At 35.7% G+C, this 17,406-nt stretch overlaps 1 protein-coding gene and 1 long non-coding RNA gene across 3 annotated transcripts in view; one reads left to right on the top strand and one right to left on the bottom strand.

Moving 5' to 3' along the window:
• OSMR (oncostatin M receptor) overlaps window positions 1-11,764 on the bottom strand; it is a 67,940-nt gene extending 56,176 nt beyond the window's left edge. The window contains exon 1 of the mRNA XM_074282622.1: window positions 11,600-11,764. The gene's annotated coding sequence lies outside the window, so the exon portion shown is untranslated. The remainder of the gene's footprint in view (window positions 1-11,599) is intronic.
• The window catches only part of LOC141551227 (uncharacterized), a 40,657-nt gene continuing 34,600 nt past the window's right edge, over window positions 11,350-17,406 (top strand). Inside the window, exon 1 of one of the 2 annotated variants that reach the window (XR_012484804.1) lies at window positions 11,350-11,767. This is a non-coding gene — a long non-coding RNA (uncharacterized LOC141551227). The remainder of the gene's footprint in view (window positions 11,768-17,406) is intronic. The other variant, XR_012484803.1, reaches the window with a different exon arrangement.

The raw sequence follows: 17,406 nt of genomic DNA on the forward strand, positions 1-17,406 counted from the left end.
GAGGAAGCCTTCATGTGTTGGGAAGACATACTCCCACCTACAACCTGATTTAGCCCATCTGCCGAGTTAGTTTTACTGGGTGTGGCCGCTACAAATGCTACAGTTTCTTGGAGCCCCAATGAGAGAGAGTTAAATGACAAGTAGACATGAAAAGAGGATGAGTAGCTCAGAAAAAGTCTTGGAAAGTTCTCACACCAGAAAAACTAATGTTGCCTAGGAATCAATATCCATTGAAATAGACTAGATTATGGCCTTGTAAGCTTGAAAGATTGGAAGAGCCATCAGAGATGTCCTCAGCAGATAGTCCATAGCAGAGGTCAGAGGAAACGGGAGAAATAATAACTGAATCTATTAAGGAATCAGCCCTGAGATGTGACCTATTTAGACTTGCCCATAGGGCTATATAATGAAAGAACCCTGAAGGGAAAAATAGGCAGTTGTCCTGGGAGGACTGGAAATTGTCACTCCCAACAGAAGTTTAGATTATGTGCCTAGAGGCTCATTATGAAGAAATGCTAGCTATCAATTATTTGAAAATATCCTTCAAATCACCAATAATGATATAAATTAAAATTAAAGTAATTCTAAGTTTCCACCCTATACCCATCAGACAGGCAGATATAAACATAGCAATTATTGGAGAGATGGGAGGGGGTAAGAATACTGAGGCATGATTGGTGAAGCTCTGAAATAGTTCAGACATTTGGAAAACAGTTTGGAATTATACTCAAGAAGTCACTAAGTTGTACATATGCTCTGAAGCAATGATAACACTACATAGAATAGGCTCCGAAGAAGTCCCAGGGAAAGGGAAAGGGCAGATCTAATACGTATTATGTAGCATAGTGACCAATCACATCACCATAAGACAGAATCATGCTTCTCATCTTCTGGAAGAGGAGATGGATTAGAAGTATAAAATTAAACTTTGATTTTTAAATATAGTCGATATGTGGATTTGTTATGCTTGATTCTATTTGTTTTTTATAATTGAGAACTTTGTGGAGGCAAGGGGAAGTGGAAATTTAATGAGTAATGATAAAAGATACCCTCCCCCTCAAAAAAAGAATAAAAAATATACTAACATTAAGGAAAAATAAAAGAAACAAAAATTCCAGAAGATGTTAAATTTAATATTAATCACATATATCATATATAATTAATTATAATATATTAAAATTAATGAAAAACAAAGCTCCAGGCATAATCTATAGAACAAATACAAAAGAGTAATAACATTTTAAAATGCATTTTTCTAAATCCCCATTACTTTGCATTTAGTCCTAATAGATGTTTTTCCTCCCAAATTTCCTGAATTCATTCCCATGAGGAATATAATGATGATAATCACTTACTTCCAAAAAAATAGGTGTGGTATGAAACTTTTCAAAACCAATTCAATGACACAGCATTGATACATTAAAATTATGCTACTCCAAAGAACAGGGCTATTCTCTGAGGACATATGCTTTTGATTTGGCCTATCTTAGTAGAACTTATCCCTGATTAATGCAATTCACCTTGAAGCCTCAGTTTCTCTGGCCCTTTTCTTCCCTTTCCTGCTTCCCTACTCCTTTCCTCTTCTCTCCTTTCCTTCTCTCCACCTCCCATCTTCTCTCTTTCTCATCTTTCCCCCTAAATCCACTTCACCTCTTAATTTCCCTAGTTATGTTATTTGTATCACCATCCTGCTATTCACCCAGGTTGGCTATTCTTCAACATAGATCCCATTAGGTCACTCTCATTCTCAAGAAATTTCAGTGGTTCTCTGTTCTTTTTTTTAAATAAAACACAAATTCCTCTGACTTTTCACAATCTGTCTAGTCTATCCTTATATTATATGGCTACAACCCAAGTTTGGAGTGTTCTCCCTTTTAATTGTTATCTCATAAAATATTGACTACTTCCTAAATACAACTCAGGTACTTAGAGGAGCTCATTCCTGATCCTCTGTGTGAACAGTCTTTCACTTTATTTTTTAATCTCCAGTGCTTAACATGCTCATCTAGAAGGCATTGAAAAAAACCTGTTGAGATTAATTGAATTGATTTGATAACTCTATGCTCTCACACTTTCTCATCACAACCATTAATATTTAATTATTTGATAAATCTTGTCAATTCTGTCTCAACATCCTTTGTATCTTTCCTCGACCTCACACAACAATCCTAGTTTAGGTATTTATCAACAAATCACCTGGACTACTATAATAGTCTCCCAACTAGTCTTTCTGAATCCACCAGACTGTTTCCAGCTCAGCCCCATTAGCTACTGTGGAACAGAGAAATCCTACTGGAGGAAGGGCCACTTTCCTAACTACCCACCTTCCTAATTACCTTGAGCAATGACTGCTGACCACTTGCCAACATCAGGGAGATAGATACAGAAAGCCTGGAAGTGTCAGCACCCCAATCCCAGACTACCATCTCTGCATCAGAGGCAACCTTCATAGCCATTGTTCAGAGACGAAACTTGTAGAATAGAAGACAGACATCCCCACCAACTATCACATACAGGGAAGACATGGCAATCTAACTAACTCAGCATGGCACTGGTGATATCACAGGCCAGGTGATCAAACCACCATCATTTTAATCCATCACTCAAAATCTGAAAGGTTCTTTCTCCCGTGCTCCACTAATTGGTTTGTGATACCACCCTTTATTTCTAAATCATGTATTCATTTTCAGCTTATCTAGTTTACACTGTGAGACGTTGCTCAATGCCTAGTTTCTGACAGATTATTTCCCAGTTTTCCCAATAGTTTCTGTCAAATAATGATATCTTGCCCCAATAGGTGGGATCTCTGGGTTTATCAACACAAATTATTGTGTTCATTTGCTCCTGAAAAGCTGTGTGCGCAATCTGTTCCACTAATCAATCTTTCTTTCTTTCTTTTTAAAAAATGTTTTTTAGAAATGTTATTTTTATTACATTAGCTTGGCTTTTCTATGAGCAGTTAATATTTTTTATTAAATCTTTTTATTTTCAGAACATATGCATGGATAATTTTCAACATTCATTGTTACAAAATCTTCTAAATTTTCTAAATTGTTCCAAATTTTTTCCCTCCCTTCCCTCTATCCACTCCCCTAGACAGAAAATAATCCAATATATGTTAAGCATGTGCAATTCTTCTATATGTATTTCCACAAACATCATGGTGCACAAGAAAAAATCAGATCAAAAAGGAAAAACATGAGAAAAAAAGCAAAATGTAAGCAAACAACAATAAAAAGAATGAAAATATTATGTTGTGGTCCACACTCAGTTCCCACAGTCCTCTTTCTGGTTGTAAATGGCTCTTTTCATTAGATCATTGGAACTAGTCTGAATTGTCTCATTTCAACCTTTCTTTCTTAACTAGTACTAAGTTGTTTTCACAATTGCAGCTTTGCAATTTGAAATCTGCTATTGCTAGTAACCTTTCCTTCCCAATTTTTTTCATTGATACCCTTGATATTCTATTTCTCTAGATGAATTTTATAAGAATTTCCCAGTTTTACAAAGGAATTATTTGGTAATTTAATTAGTATGATATTGAGTAAGTAAATTAAATTAGGCAGCACTATAATGTCTATTGTGGTCTACTTATGAATAATTTATATTTCTCCAGTTATTCAGATACATCTTGATATGTGAAAAGCATTTTGTAGTCTTGGTAGATAGACTCCCATATATTTTCTACTGTCTGTAGTTATTTTAAATGGATTTTCTCTTTCTTTCCCTTCCTGCTGGCTTTTGTTAGTTATATGTATACAGAAATGCTGATGTTGATCCAGATGGGTTTATTTTATATCACTGAAATACTTACCATTTTGATTAGTTTTCTTTACTCATCTGCAAAGAATAATAGTCTTGTTTGCTTGTTGCTTATGCTTATTCCTTCAATATCTTTTTCTTATCTTATTTCTGCATCTAGTATTTTTAGTACAATAGTGAATGCCAAAGAGATTTCCTTAACCTCAGATCTGACCAAGTCACTCCCCTACTCATAAAGTTTCAGTGCTCGCTACTGCTTCTAGGTTAGAATATTAACTCCTCTCTTTGGCATTTAAATTCGTTCACAATCTGATTCTAATGTCTCTTTCCAGGAATACTGCAAATTATTCTTCTTTATGTAAATTCCGGCCAAACTGCTGTTGTCTATAAATAATATCTCCTCTCTAAACTCTGTACAACAGGAAAGTAAACGATCTTTAATTCATGTCATATAACAACCATTTGAAGGAAATGGAGCTATTTAGCCTGGGGATGACAATATTTTTGGGGAAAAAAGAGCTGTCTTCAAATATTTAAAAGAATGTCAGGAAGAAAATTAGTTCTATTTGGCCCCAGGGAACAGAATCAAGAAAAACATAGAGAAATTACAAAGAGCCACATTTCCATTTGATGTCAGGAAAACCTTCCTAACTAGGCAATGAGGTAATTTGATATTGAGTCAGAGAGAGCTGAATTCAAATCCTGCCTCAGACACTTGCTATGTGACCCAGGTATATCACTTAAGAGTCAACACTCTGCTTTATTGTTTGTATTATTTCAGCTCTTCCATCATCATGCATTTGTCATTGCCAATCATCTAAATATAAGGGAGATAAAGACAGCTTGCTTGATATGAAAAGATAACTATCTACTTATCTTTTTTTTTCTCCATATATATATATACATATATATACATATAAATATATAAATATATATATATATATATATATATATATATATATATGGACTCATATACTCACACTCCCATACACACACACACACATACACACACTAAGGCTATACCTTCAGATAATAGGTATTCCCAAAATCTCAGTTATACTTATACATGATTACAAATCAACTCCCTGAGAATCACAAATAGCTCTCATTTTTTATGGGTAACAATATAATTTGGGTATCCATCCAGATTGGTCTTTCTTGGCCAACCCTGAATTCATAATTCATCAATGCTGTTATCCATCTCTGCCAAGTATTAGCCAACTTAGCACCGATAAAAATAAAATATACATTAGTGGGTTATCTGTTTCACACCTGAAATCTTGATCCATACAAAAAAACTCTGAACATTTAAATGTTGATATGTTGAAACTGAACTGAGTTGATTTTTTACAATTCTTTTTTTCCCCATTCTTTTTTGGCAGGACTTGGACAAGGCCTTTTTATGGCCTTAGTGTGCCTCCGTTTTTTCATCTGTAAAATGAACTGGAGAAGGAAATGGCAAACCACTAGAGAATCTCTACCAAGAAAATCCCCAAACGGGGTTATGAAAAGTATTCATGACTGAATAACAAACAATAGGTATCTCCTTTTGCCTTGGGAAGATACTATTGCCCTGTTCACTTGCTCCACTTGAGTTGCATATTCCCTTAGGTTTTACTGTTCTTCTCCCTATTAGTCTTTCAAATACAAACTTTAAGGGTCTCTCTTCCTTTAATTGGATAGTTATGAATGAAATTGGTATACATTTAGTGTACTTCAATGTTTACAAAGTGCTTTACATATATTATCTTATTTGTTCCACACAATAATCCTCTAAGATAGATGCTATTACCATCCCCATTTTACAAGTGAGAAAACCAAGATTTAGAGAAGCCAAGTGACTTGTCCAGAATCACATAGGTAGGACGCATCTGAGGAAGGATTCAAATTTGGAGGTTCTTGACTCTAAATTTAAACTTAATCAAAGTACTCAATTAAGGTGTCCTGTCAACACCAATATTATTGCCAAAAACACTTTTCTTGTCTGTCATTCTTGCTGAGTAATTTAAACTTTTATAACTTTGGCTGATTCTAAGTGTTAAACCTTTAAGACTTCCTAAAAATATCTAGCTCTTTTCTCTACCTCAGGCACTCGCCACTGCTGTAAAGCTTTATTGCTTTTATATGTTTCTTTTCCAGAGAACATGGAAACTTCCCTGAGAAAAATCCTGACTTGGACCTCTAATTCTACTATGTTGTAATGTTCAACTCTAAGGTTCAGGGAAGCCTATTAATATTTGTAGCTGTTTCTTGAACCTCTTACTGCTTTTTCTTTTAAGTTAATGCTAATTATTTATCTGCAAAAAATTTCTCTTTAATTATCATCACTTCATCTCTATTAAGTATTCCCTCATCCTCTGAGAGGTTTGGCAATCAGATTTCAATCACTTTCTGAAGCCTTAATTTATAAGGAATTTTTGAAGGGCTTATATTTTTAGGTAAATTACAGAATACAAGAGGACATTAGCTTTTTTCTTATGTTTCTTAGTGACAGTAATAATCAATAAATTAATTTTGAATAATAAAAAATGTTGTGCATAATATATTTAGTTCTTTATTTGTATAATGTAATTTGTAATAATGAATCACCCAGATCAAGACATCTTTTACATGTCAATTCATGTTCTAATGAATTACTGAATTACTGAAAATGGGGCATGGTGACCCTTACAGGGAATGCAAAAGAACACTCAACCTGAGCTGATAGGTGAAGAGGGAAAAAAGGGATAGTTTGTGAACCAAACAGAGAAAGACAGTGCCATAGTGCCAAAAAGATACCACTTCTAGAACCATAACAGTTAGTGACAGAGATCAGTCTAAGCCTGAGAAATGAACAAGAACATAAATAATACTAATACCAATAACAGCTAGCTCCTAGTGATGAGAAATGCTTTTTCCTTTAGCTTCTTGGGCTAGCTTCTTTGTAGGCTTCTTTGGAGAGTGGTACATGGTCTATCTTTGGTGCCTGTGTTAGACATTGCCAACAGCTGACCCAAACAGGCCACTAGGACACTGAAGTAGTCCAAAAATCTGTTGGACCTTTTGAAGTTTACAGATCCTTCTCGATCCAGGGAATGAAACCTGGGTCAAAGCCAAAGCCAGGGCTCCCTCATATATGGTTTCTCTTTGGAGGTTTTGCTAGAATGGCACCCTTATTCCAATCCCTGCAATTATTTTGAGTATTAACTAGTTTTCTATCTCACAGTGGTGCTCAAACCCAACAGAAAGAGAGCCCTGCCTATTGACTCAGAAAATCATAAATTGGCATTATCTACATTGTACTGTATTTTTATTTTGTTAAACATTTCCCAATTCTTTTTAATCTATGAGTCTGACACCTCTATAGAAGACCTTTGTGACATGACACACTTTCCTCAAACTAGTTGAACAGGATTCCTGTGTAATATATATCACTCCAGCTTCAGGACTTTTTTTTTTTTTAACTGAGTTTACTAGAGTCTATTACTAACAAGTTGATTGAAACTAAATCAACATTGATTGAAATTGAATTTAAGTAACAAGGCTTCTATCACTGTTAGTGGGGTAGAAAAGTTTTCTTGACTTATCTCAACAACTCCCTTTTCATTAAAATGAAAAAATATGAAAAAAAAAACAATCACTAAGAAGTGGGAAAGAAATCATATTCTCTCTTCATCACCCTGTTGTGACAATGGAATATTCAGCTAATACTAGTGAATGACAAAAAAAAAAAAAAAAAAAAAATTGGCACTGGTAGAAATTTGTTCCTGTGGTATGACTTGGAACAAGTTTATAGTTTCAACATACATTTTCCCCATGATAAAAGGTTTTAATACTAGGAAACACTTCCTTCTACTGGGAAGAGATAAGCCCAGGCTTACAATTCCTGTAAAGAAGGGAGAAAGCCAGAACTTGTACTTCCTTCTCTTTGTAGTCAAGACACCTCTAGCCATGTTTTCATAAGGCAAAGATCTTCCAATCTTTCTCTTTGTCAAATCAAATTATCACTAAGTTCCCTTACAAAATAATCGTAATCTTTCTCCATTTTCTCCCTTACCCATGAAAAGAGAATCACTGGACAAACACAAAAGCCTGGAAACATTATCAACAACAACATAGGAACCAAAAATAATTGCAGTTGACATTAAATAAATTTAAATACATTTAAATTAAAATTTCAATTTTACAAAGTGCTTTACATATACTACAAAGTAGGCATTCTAGATCCCGGTTTTACAGATAAGAAAACTAAAGGACAGAAAGACTACATGAATTGGGTAGTTTCACCCAGCTGGCACGTATCGTAAATGGAATTCAAATACTTTTGGTTATCTCTGTAGACTCAGTAGGAAATGTTAGAGATGCACTAGTCTTAACAATTACTTTCCTCCCCTAACCCTTTACTGCCATTCCTGTGAAAGTGACTGCTTCCACCCCTGTCATTTTAAAGAAGTATAGAGTATTGCCAGATAAGGAGACCAGATGAAGAGACAGCCCAATACAATGATAGAAAAAAGTGAGAAGAAATAGACAGCTGACCCTTATCTTCAGTGGTCACATGTCTGGATTCAAAAGTTCTTATATGAAAAATGAAAAATGAAAAAATAAATACATAATGATGAAATGAGGATAACTGGGTTGTGATTAAAGGACAAACAAAAATAAAACATATAATATGAAATACAAAAGATTCTATAGCAAGGGAAAGCTAAAACTAGCTCCCAAAGACTTGTGAAAGCCAATTATTAAATGTTCAATTTGAGTATTTATACCTCAGAAATCAGTAAACATTATATTGTAGACTATGGTTTATTGGATATTATTATTATCATGACTTTAAAAGTGGAGGAAATGTTAATAATACAGGTCAAAATTATAAGCATGTTTTGTAAACAGCTCTCCCCCAGAGTCAGTTGTTAAACACTTCTATTTACTTTATATTGCTATAAATTTTTGTTTGTTTGTTTTTGGTTTTTAATCATACAGCAGAGATCAAAGATCAACCACAGGAAGGCGTTACAGAGACTAACATTCTCATTTTTCACATGAAGAAACAGACCCTAAGGGAAGTTAAGTGATTTTACCAGGATCACACAGTGAACACAAGAAGCAGAAGTTGAATCCAGGTCAGTGGATTGAGAGCTAGCGATTAATTATATTCTGTGGCCTGTATCACTAGCCTCTCTGACACTTCTATCTGCCTCTCCTACTGAAATAGACTCACTAACCTCTGTAAAGCTTCAGATTATTGCTTAAATTTTTGATCGCTGGTGGTTACTATTCATACACTCACCAAACTAAATGACTTTGTATATATTTTGTATTTATGTTGTTTTGCCCCAGTGGAATGTAGGCTTATGGTGGGGCTGGATTGTTTCCTTCTCTTCCATTCACTGTCACTACCTTCCATCTCCTCAAGCCTGGACTACTGCAATAACCTTTGGATTGGTTAGATTATATTTTAAATCTCCTCTCACTCCAGAATTCAACCACCAAAGTGATTTTCCTGGGTCTGACCATCATCCCTCTCCCTCAAATAAAATCCATTGGCATCTTATCATCTCCGGGATCAATTACAAAACCCTGTTTGGCATTCGAAGCTCTTCAAAGCTTTAGCTTTCCAGTATTTTACACCTTACTGTTCAGCTAGAGACACTGGCTTCCCTACAGTTCCACAAACATGATCCTCTTCTATCTATTTCCCATTCCTGGAGCATTTTCCCTCCTCATCTCTGCCTCCTAGTTTCTTTTAAGGCCCAATTAAAATTCTACCTTTTATTAAGAAGCCTTCTCCATCTTCTTAATTCTAGTATATTCCTTCCATTAATTATTTCCTTTTTATCTTGTATATAGCTTGCTTGTATATATTTGTCTGCATATTGTTTCTCCCTTTAGATTGTAAGCTCTTTGAAGGCAGAAATTGTTTTTTAGCTTTTCTTTATATCCTTAGCACTTAATCCCAGTATCTGAAATTTAGTACTTAAATATTTATTGACTAATTGACTTCTACTAGAAGAACCTAATATTTATGGAGTTCATATTATAAAACTTGTTCAATTAAATTAATTTGAATTGAATTTGATGAGCTCCAAGAAGAAAGTGATTAGAAGAACAAACCAACAACTCAAGTTATCAAATGTATTTTTTAGGTAGTGTTATAGTGTTCTGATTTTGCTAAAAGCAAACAAACAAGAAACAAAACCAAACAGCTTTGGATGCTGGATCCATCAGCTTTATATGTACAACTTGAGCAAAAGAGAAAAAGATTAAGTGATTTTATTGGTAGAACCTATCAAAATTAGGGAAGTAAATAAGACTATCTAGTCTAATAGGTTTCTAGGTCAGCTGTTCCCAAATTAAAGTAGTCACACAATACTTTCAAGGTTAGAAATGTAATGATGATGCCTTCAAAGGCTGCTCCAAAGTCTGGGAATTTGGAATCCACTAGGGAGAGTGGCAAGGGAAGGGTTGATTAAATCTCAAAAGAAAATTGATAAAATGTAATCTATTTTCATATGAAAACCTTGCTACATATAAGAAATTCACAATTACATATATACACATATAATGCAAATTTAAAATTCACATTTAATTCTAGAGAGAAAAAGAAACAGAGACAGAGACAAGACACACACACACACACACAGAGGGGGGGGAAGGAAGGGAGGGAAATGAGGGAGAGGGAAAGAGAATAGACAGCCTTTGTATGATATCCAAGCAAGGTGGAAAGTGCTCTTTGGAACACACATAGTAAAGATTCCTCTCCAGATAAACACTGAAGCATCCAAAATGAATAAAGTAGAAACTAATATGAACCATAGTTCATGTTGTGAATATGCAATACAGTAGCATTTAAAGTAGTAGTTTCTTCATCTTTAATGAGGGAATTTTATATATAACCTTCCCTTCCATTCCAAAGGATCTAGGATTCTATCTGCAAGTTTCTGATCTTTCCCAGAAGGCACGGGAAAGGATGGATGTCAATGCAGAGATTGAAACTGGGGTGTAGTTTCTGATAATTGAACTTCTACAGGGTTATATCTTTATCAAGAAAGTCCCAAATGGGGTCAAACAAGAGTCGGACAAGAAAGACTGAAAAACAACTCAACAGCAAAACAAAAATCATTTTGACATCTGCACTTCAAAAAGTCCCACAGGGGAAAAAGACTAAGCAGAAAAAGTGCAAAGATCGCTGCATTTGGAGTGAGGTCCCAATTCTCTTTATTCTCTTTGTAATCCCTGGGCCAACTATGTGAACTTTTGTGAACCTCAACTTCCACGCGTGTAAAATGGGAGGGTTAGCTCTAGATGCACCCCTAAGATCCTTCTCAGCTCTGAGTAGGAATAATGAGCTGAGGTTCCAAAATGAAAGTATAAATTACAATCGTTAATTCTTCCTTGAATTCTCATCCAATGAAAAACACAAGCCAAGGTTAGATGGCCTCTCCTCAGGTATGTTTAGCAGAAATTCTTAATCCGTCATGTACCTGACTTCTGAGGTTTCTTCCAATTCTGAGAGCTCCCTTAGTGAAAACAGGTTGTAACTTGAAACTCTTTAGTTTACTTTGGAAGAAACAATGCACAGACAAAAGCACCTGGAAGGGTTGCTAGGGTCTGTTGTACTCTTTAATAACAGTCAGACTCTAAGTGGTAAATGTATTAAAAGTTGTCATCTTTTCCCCGACTTTGGCTCCTTGAGAGCCACAGGCCCCAACCTGGGAAAGGGAAGCAGACTTGCGGCCGGGAGAATGGGGGATGTCCTACTGAGATTAAATGAAAGAAAGGGCAGCGGAGCAGGAGGAGGAGGAAGACTTGCTGTCCCAGGACCAGGAAGCAATCCCAGTAGTATAGCACTTACGTCTCGGTCCTGGAGCTCGGCTGTTAAAAGGGGCAGAGATGCCGCGGCGCCTTGGGAGGGAGACTCGCTCGTAGTCTCCCGGAGGAAGCAAGTGGAGCGGACAGTGGAAAGCGCCAAGATAGCACGGCCAGAGGCTTGCTCTGGGAAGCTGCCCTAGCCCACACTACTGTGAGTCTGGGTTATGAATCAGTCAGAAGCTTAGGGCCGGGGCGGGGGCTGGAGTTACTGGAAAAGTCGGGGAGGTGATGGGGGGGCGGTGTGAGGGCGGGGGTTAAGGGAGGGAATAGGAAGAGGAGAGAGGAGGGAGGACTTTTGCAATTTCCCGTCTCGCTCCAGACCCTTGGTACTCCTGGAAACCCAAAGGAATTCGGTCGCTTTCACTCTTCCAGGGAACAGTTGGGAGGAATGGCCCTAATCCAGAAAGCGCATTTATCCTCTAGGGTTTTCCATTCCGGCGAAAGATAGTGGGAAAGAAAGGCTGGCAAAAGGGGAAAAAAAAATGGGTGGTGTGCGTGATAGGAGAAGGAAGAAGAGAAAGAAAAATTAAAACCTAAGACTTCTAGGCTCCTGAGAAAGTAATGCTTTCACAGTTTGAGCTAATAACTGACTCCCATCCTCCACCCTCCCCGACTCTTGGGTCCTTCTCTGCCTGCCCCAGCTCCTTCCCTATAACTCTAAAGACTGGAATGGATCTAAAAAAGACAGGATAAATACCTCTTAGACCTCCTCTGGTTGTCTTTGTACGAGTTGCCTCATCACGATTTGAATCGCAAATTCTGACAGAAACTCAAACTTCAGAAATCCCTTAACAGAATTCAAACAGAAACGTGCTCCTATGGATAAACAGGACTCCTTTCTTTTAAGCAGTAAGAAGAGAAAGAGATGGGAAAGAGAAGAGACATGGATTTTAGAATTCCCAGTCATTATCTTCAGTCGCTAAGGAAGCCCACTAGAAGGATTTCTTGTCCTAAATTAGGATTATGAGTAATGTGTTTGGATAAGTTGCTAGAAATAGCCCACACGTACAGAAATTCCACTGTTCTGTATCTCAGGGATCGCTTTGCTCAGCTATGTGCGATTTCAAGAAATGAAAAGTCAAATTTCATTAAGGTAGAATGATAGTTTAGGGACATTCGTCTAAAAGGTTCAGTAGTGTGAAGAAAGTTAATAGAGTTCATCTAGTCTAACTCCCTCAAGTTATTTATGAGGAAACCGAGGCTCAGAATAGTTAAATGGCATATTTGTGGCAGGCTAAGCAAATGGGACATCTGAGAATAAGCAATACACTTCTAGTTCCTGGTTTCAATTAGTTCGAATGTTCCTTCTGCCAATTATATCTAAATGATAGGCCAGATTCTCAACTGACCTAATTACCTTTATTGATAGTTTAAGATTCCTTTAGAGGGAATAACATTGACTTGGATTCATATTAACTGCTAGAATTTGTTTTTCTCCCTAATTGTGAACATCCCTCAGACCTCTGGGGAAAGGAGTCTTACATAGTCTCTTCTGAGTATTCTCTTCTCTTGTTTTCTGGAATCTTTTTCAGCCCCACCTTCCCACCTACCTTCAGTTCACAACTATGCCATATTTCCATGCCTGTGGGGATGAGCATTAACTCCAAATCTTAAGAGTCAAAGAGGACTTAAGAACAGGATCAGACTTAAAGATCTTACAAAAAAAAAAAAAAGAAAAAAAGAAAAAAAAAAAAAAAAAAAAAAAAAAAAGAAAAGAAAGAAAGAAAAAGAAAAGACAAGAAGAATCTCTCCAAATCCATTTCCACCTACTATAATAATATTGCCATGGTGCTTGAAGATGTACAAAACACTTTCTCACAATAATACCGGTTGAATAGCCAACTTGAAATGTTCCTTCAGGAGAATAATGCAATCTTTATGTATGTTCATATTACAGCCATTTCAGAAATCATCTTAGAGGAGCTCTTTAAAGCACAACACTTTGCCAGATACTCCGTAAACACTTAAGGGTTATGTATTTTATACTTTGGAAACTTTGCTATATGTTATATGTAAAAGTATTTGAAGCTTCCATTTCTCAAGCTTTTATGAAACAATTGTCCTCTTGTTTCTATGTCTCAAACATTTCACAGAATCTGAGAACCTTATCTGGAAGGTCCCTCAAAAACTGTTTTGGATTCAGTAGTAACTGAACAGGAATCTCCTCTTAAATAAAGATTGAATTATCCTAGGAGCATATTGTCAAGGGAATTCCTATTGATACATAGCTTGTAAGGTTAATTTTCTGCTCTGAAATTCTATGATCCCTAAAAAGACTTGGGCTCTCCAGGCCTTCCCTCATCTCCCAGGTGGTTAGTAGATAGAATGTTAGACCTGGAGTCAAGAAGACCTGAATTCAAATCCTACCTAATAACTTACTATGTGACTCTGTTTATTGTTTGAGCAGTATCTGCCTCAGTTTTCTCATTCTACAAATAAATATAATAATATTACCTACCCCCCAAATTTATAGCTACTTTTTTCATGGTGGCAAAAAATGGGAAACTGAAGGAATGGCCATTAATAAGGAATGACTGAATAAGTTGTGGTATATGATTGAATACAATACTATTTTATTATAAGAAATGATGAGCCAGCTGATTTCAGAAAAAGTCAGGGAAGATTTACCTGAACTGATGCAAAGTGAAGTGAGCAGAACTAGGAGAGAAAACTTAAGAACAATATTCCTCTCTTAACACACTATTTTGACAAAACGTTTTTGGCTGCCACATCATGCTGTTAACTCAAAACGAATTTTGAAATTGAATATATTTCTCTAGTCTTTTTCTTTTTTTTTTTTCCTTTTTTTTTTTTTTTGAGTAGAACAGTGATCTCAGCAAATTTATTTGATATCTAAAAGAGGACAAATAAAGATGTAGATAGAAGAGTTACAATACTAGAGAGGTGATATCTTTAAATTCTTTTTTTTTAGCTTTTCCTTTTCTTTTTTTATTATAATGAATTAATTAATTTTTAATACACATTGTTTTATGAATCACATTGGGAGAGAAAAATCAGAACAGAAGGGAAAAATCATCGGAGAGAGAAAAAAACAGAAAAAAGAAGTGAGCATAGCATGTGTTGATTTACATTCAGCCTCCTTAGTTCTTTTTCTAGATGCAGATGGCATTTTCTGTCCAAAGCCTTTTGGGATTTCTTTGGACCATTGAACTACTGAGAAGAACCAAATCTTTCATAGTTGATCATCGCATATTGTGTACAATTTATTCCTGGTTCTACTTGTTTCCTCAGCATCAGTTCATATAAATATTTACAGGCCTTTCTATAATCAGTTTGTTCATCATTTTTTAAAGAACATTATTTTCATGTACCACAACTTGTTCATCCATTCCCCAAATGATGGGCATGTACTTTGGCATGTACTCCTTTTCCAATTCTTTGCTATCACAGAAAGAGCTGCTACAAACATTTTTGCATATGTGGTTCCTTTTCTCTCATTTATGATTTCTCTGATATACATACCCAGTAGAGACACTACTGGGTTAAAGTACTATAGCTCTTTGAGCATAGTTCCAAATTGTTCTCCAGAGAATCATTTTACAATTCTACCAACAATGCATTAATGTCTCAGTTTTTCCACATCCTCTCCAACATTTATCATTATCTTTTTCTGTTATCTTAGCCTCAGAGTTGTTTTAATTTGCATTTCTCTAATCAGTAGTGATTTATCCCTAGTGTTTTTGAAATGAACAGTTATGTGCCATAACCTTTCTTATTCTGTACTTAAGCAATTGATTGTTTGAATCTAAGTGTGGGTTTCCACTAAGTATGAAATCTGAGTTATATTTTCTCCTTTTTCTTTTGGGCCGTCTTGTCTCAGTTCTTACCTAGACCCCAGTCACTGAGTAGGAACTGCTTCAGACAAATTCAGACCTAATTTAGACTGGTCAAAGTCACCTGGACTATCACCAGTTGTCTTGATTTTTGTCTTGCCACTGAAATTAAATAACTTGAGGTGAAAGTGAGGCTGCTGACTTTTCAAAGCTCTGCCTTACTTAAATATAATTTTCAAGCATTCATAAGCATCTCCCTTATGTTGTCATTGGTTCTCTTTGAATGAAGGGCGAGCAAGCACCACCACCCACTACCACCACCAACAGTACTGGATCTCTTGGAAATCTCTTATTTCCATTGCCTCCCCACTCCATGCATAGGAATCCCATTTCCACACTTCCAACTGTCTACCTGACATATTTACTTCAAACTTAACATGGTTAAAACTGGACTCAACATTTCCTTCCAAAACTTGCTGTTCCTCACTTCTAGATTTTTGGTAACGGTCCTCCGAATTACCTATACTTACAAACTACAGTCATTTTTGGCCCCTCTTTTTCCATTATTCCCTTTTCTGAATTCAATCAATTCTGTTTCTGTTGATCAAATGCTTAAAACATCTGCCTTTTCCATACTTGTAGTTCATATTCCTATTACCTCTCACTTATTAATGTAATAGCTTTTTAAGCAATGACCCCACCTTCAGTTTGTCACTATCCCAGTACATCTCAATCATTTCTGGCAGATTAATTTTCTTCTGATTATGCAAATGACTTGCTTAAAAATCTCTGTCACTCCTTAATTCTTTACTTCCTTCTTAATAAAGCCCCAATACAGGATGATACATATGGCTCATTAGAATATTCTCATTATTATGGCACTTTAAATGAGTATATATAGACAGAGGTATGAGATAAATATGAAAGGATATCTTTTTTTAATGATGAAATTAAGGGATAAGAGAGGAATGTATTGGGAGAAAGTGAAAGGGAGAAGTGAAATGATTCAAGTTATCTGCCATAAAAAAGAGGCAAAAAAAAAAAAAAAAAAAAAAAAAAAAGCTTTTACAATGGAGGGGAAGAAGAGGAGGAGATGGTGAGTGAGTGAATCTTACCCTCATGAAAATTGGCTTAAATAGGAAAAAGAATACATAATCAATAGGGGTATAGAAATCTATCTTACCCTGCAGAAAAATTGGAGGGGAATGGGATATGGAAAGAGAGAGAGAGTGATATAAGAGTGGACATTGGGAAGAGAGTACTCAATAGCAAAACACTTTTGAGGAGGGCCAACATAAGAGAGGGAAGAATAAATGGGAAGAAATACAATCAGCAATAGTAATTGTAGGAAAAAAATTCATGCAAGTTTCTCTGATAAGACTTCATTGCTCAAAAATAAAGGGAACTGAGTCAAATTTATAAAAAATAAGAGACATTCAAAAGATATGATCTGTCCCCAAAGGACTGCAAATTCATACATGTCCTTTGACCTAACAACACCACTACTAGGCATGAATACTAAAAGAGATTTAGAAAATACAGAAAAGGGAAAAAAACAGAAAATGACCTATATATACAAAAAATATTCATAGCAACTCTCTTCTCAAGACCAAAAAAATTAGAAATTGAGAGGATGCCCATCAATTGGGGAATGGCTTAAGAAAGTGTGACACATGTTTGTGATGGAATAGTGTAGCTCTCTGGGAAATGATGAGCAGGATGCTCTCAGGGGAAAAAAACAAAACAAAACTGAAAAGGATGAAAAGTCCTCCATGAAAAAAGTGAAATATATTGTATATAAAGTGATAGCAATGTTCTGGGATATTCACAACTAGTCTGAAGGACTTATAATGAAAAATCTTCTCCAACCCCAGAGAAGGAACTGATTATGTTTGAATACAGATTGAATCATTCTCTATTTCTCTCTTTCTTTTTAACTTAATTTTTCCTGAGGGTTTTTATTTTTATTAGGATGAAAGATCAATATTTTTTTTCA

Source organism: Sminthopsis crassicaudata, chromosome 1 (genome assembly GCF_048593235.1).
Source record: "Sminthopsis crassicaudata isolate SCR6 chromosome 1, ASM4859323v1, whole genome shotgun sequence".
In the NCBI taxonomy this organism is placed as follows: Eukaryota; Metazoa; Chordata; class Mammalia; order Dasyuromorphia; family Dasyuridae; genus Sminthopsis; species Sminthopsis crassicaudata.